Raw genomic sequence first — 2926 nt, forward strand, 5'->3', positions numbered from 1 at the left:
TTTTTCCACAGATTGAAGTTTGGCTAAGTTTTGTATGTTATCATTAGCTTCGGTTTTCCTCCTTTCTCTGATTTTCATTACTAATGTCACCAGAAGGTAAATTTGAAATGTTTCAAAAATAGCTATTTCCAGGTAAGTCACCCAGCACACATTCCTCATATTTCCTCTGGTTTCAAACATAAAAAGGATCCCAGTTCAGACAAGAATGATCCTTGCTGCACACCCACCAGCTCATGCATCTTCCTTTTTATTGTGAGAGGCTCCAGCTCACATGGAAGTTACAAAGTTAAGTACTAATATGAGTTTATGACATAGCTAATGCCTCATTGATCTTAAAAAATAAAGGTCTGTAATTCCTTTCTGAACATGCCAGCAAAATGGAGGTCTTTGGCCGTGAGCTCCTTTTTGACTTCATCTACTGCCCAGTGTTGATCTGTCAACTCCAAAGCTTCCCACTCTGTCTTGAAAGCTTCACTGATGTCTGTGTGCATGGCCATGGTGGCTCCAGTATTGTGCTTTTGCGTCATTTGTGATTTGGCCAGAAGTATTAGCTTGAGCCAGAATCAGAGTAAATGCTCTAAATTTCAAAGACACTGGAGAAGCACCAGGATGCAGAACTTACCCAGGATGCATCTAATGTGAGTAGTCCAATTCCTTGCTGTAGCATAGGGTTAAAAGGGTGGAACCGTGGACAGGGGACCTTGCTGGTGACAACTGAAAATGACATGTTGATCAATTCAGCAATAACAATCATATGGAGGACTTTGTTATCTTGCCTTTTATCATGTCTGTGAGCATAGTGGGATGATTCAGAGGAGAAGTAGGCACTATCCTCCTGTTATTTTTTTTTTTTAAATCCATGTTCAGGATTGTTGTAATATTTTCTTTCTGGTTAGATAGGAAAAATCGTTGTATCTGTTATTTGTTTGTATTGTCCCCTCAAAATTACATTGAGGTTCTAACCCCAGGTACTTATGAATGGAATCTTATTTGGAAATATGGTCCTTGTAGATGCAATCAGGTTTAAGATGAGGTTATTAGGGCGGGCCTCAATCCCATAAGATTTATGGCTTTATAAGAAGGTGAAAATACTATTAAAGACAGGGATGGGTGGGGATAACATGTGATGAAAGAGGCAGAGACAGGAGTGATGTTGCTGCCAGCAAGGAACATCAAGAATTTATGGTCACCACCAAAGGCTAGGGAGAAAAAAGAAGGAAGGATTCTCCCTAGCATCTCGATGTGCAAGGCCCTACTAACACCTTGATTTCAGACTTGGAGCGTCCAGAACTGTGAGAGACTCAATTTTTGTTGTTTTAAGTCTCTAGTTTGTATACTTTATTACAGCAGCCCATTGAAACTAATATAGTATCTTCAGTTTGTTACTTTCTTTCTTGGATTTATTGCCTTGCTGTGATTAACAGTAAGTCTGTATCTTATGATGTGAGTAGCAGTAGCATATCCTGGTTACATGTATTTACTCAGAACCCACACAGCCTGTGCTCAAATCTAAGCCCTGAAACTTGCTAGCTCTGCCCTCGCCGTGCCTCAGTTTCCAGATGTTGAAAGTCTAGCAACAATAGCTCCTACCGATAGGTTGTGGTGCAAAATAATGAGTAAGTATACGTTTAGCATTTATAATAGTATTGAGCAAAGGGAAGACAACAGTAAATATTAATCATGTTATCATTATCATATCAGAATGGACCTTTAAGTTCTGACTGTCAATTTTATTATTATGTGCATTCATATTGTATAGCATGGATTAACCCTCAAAATATATTATTTATCATTAAAAGCAGTTTACAAAAATATGGGATATTATCTCACTTCTCTCTCTTTTTTTTTTTTTTTGGTCAGCAGAACATTTTTTATTTATTTTTTTATCTCAGCAAACGTTCAAATTTGGCATCTGACTGGCATTAAACCATAGACCTCAGGAAAATAAACATGGATTAAGACCATCTCCAGGAAGCCGAGAGGATACTGCAGAGGTCTGTGGTGCATGTGTGCGTGTGTGTGTTCGTGTGTGTGTGTGTGCTGCCTCAGTGAGACTGCAGCCCTTGTAAATACTCAGTCACCTTTTGCAAAAGGAATCTGAACAGTTGCAACTGAAGGCACGTTGTTATCATCTTGTCTTTGGGAGATGCTGTTCCTTGTTGCAGATGGGTAACTTTCCTTTTTATCAGGGAATGCTTGTTGGGGGGCGGAGCAAGATGGCGGAGGAGTAGGAGACCTAAATTTTGTCTGGTCCCAGGAATTCAGCTGGATAGGGATCAAACCATTCTGAACACCTACGAACTCAACAGGAGATCGAAGAAAAGAATAGCAACAACTCTCTGAACAGAAAAGCGACCACTTTCTGGAAGGTAGGACGTGCGAGAAGTGAATCCGAGGCGATATTCGGGAGGATAGACGGCGGGGGAGGGGGCCTCCGTTGGCCGCTTCTGGCAAGTAATAGAGCCGTGGAGCACAAAATCGGAACTTTTAGAAGTCGACTCTGCTGAGGGACGTCGCTCCAGTGGCTAAGCGGGGGGTGGTCGCGGGACAGTGCGGTCTCAGGACCCTCGGGGTCACAGAAAGGCCAGGGGTGCCTGAGTGCAGCAGAGCTCCCAGGTATTGGAGCGGGGAAGTGGCTGCAGAGACGGAGCTGAGGCGCGGGCTCTCAGCTCGGGGTTGCCATAAACTGTGATCCGCGGCACAGTCGGGCCACTGCTCCTCCAGCAGGGACCCAACAAGCGGCAGATCCGGGGAGACTCCCCTTCCTCCCCCGGGAGGAGCGGCGCGGGAGCACACCTCAGGGATCTGCTGGGTTTGGAGACTCCACACGGGGTCGTGTGCCAGAGATAGAGACGCTCGGTCACAGGCTGGGTGAGCACAGAGTGCGGCCGGAGACCGAGGAGACGGGAATAATTGACTGCTTTTC

General features: G+C 44.1%; 1 pseudogene; it reads right to left on the reverse strand.

The window, feature by feature from the left end:
- Window positions 1–332: 332 nt before the first annotated feature.
- LOC118356495 lies at window positions 333–2007 on the reverse strand (annotated as a pseudogene).
- Between the last annotated feature and the right edge of the window lie 919 nt (window positions 2008–2926).

The sequence above is a fragment of the Zalophus californianus genome, chromosome X, assembly GCF_009762305.2.
Source record: "Zalophus californianus isolate mZalCal1 chromosome X, mZalCal1.pri.v2, whole genome shotgun sequence".
NCBI lineage: Eukaryota > Metazoa > Chordata > Mammalia > Carnivora > Otariidae > Zalophus > Zalophus californianus.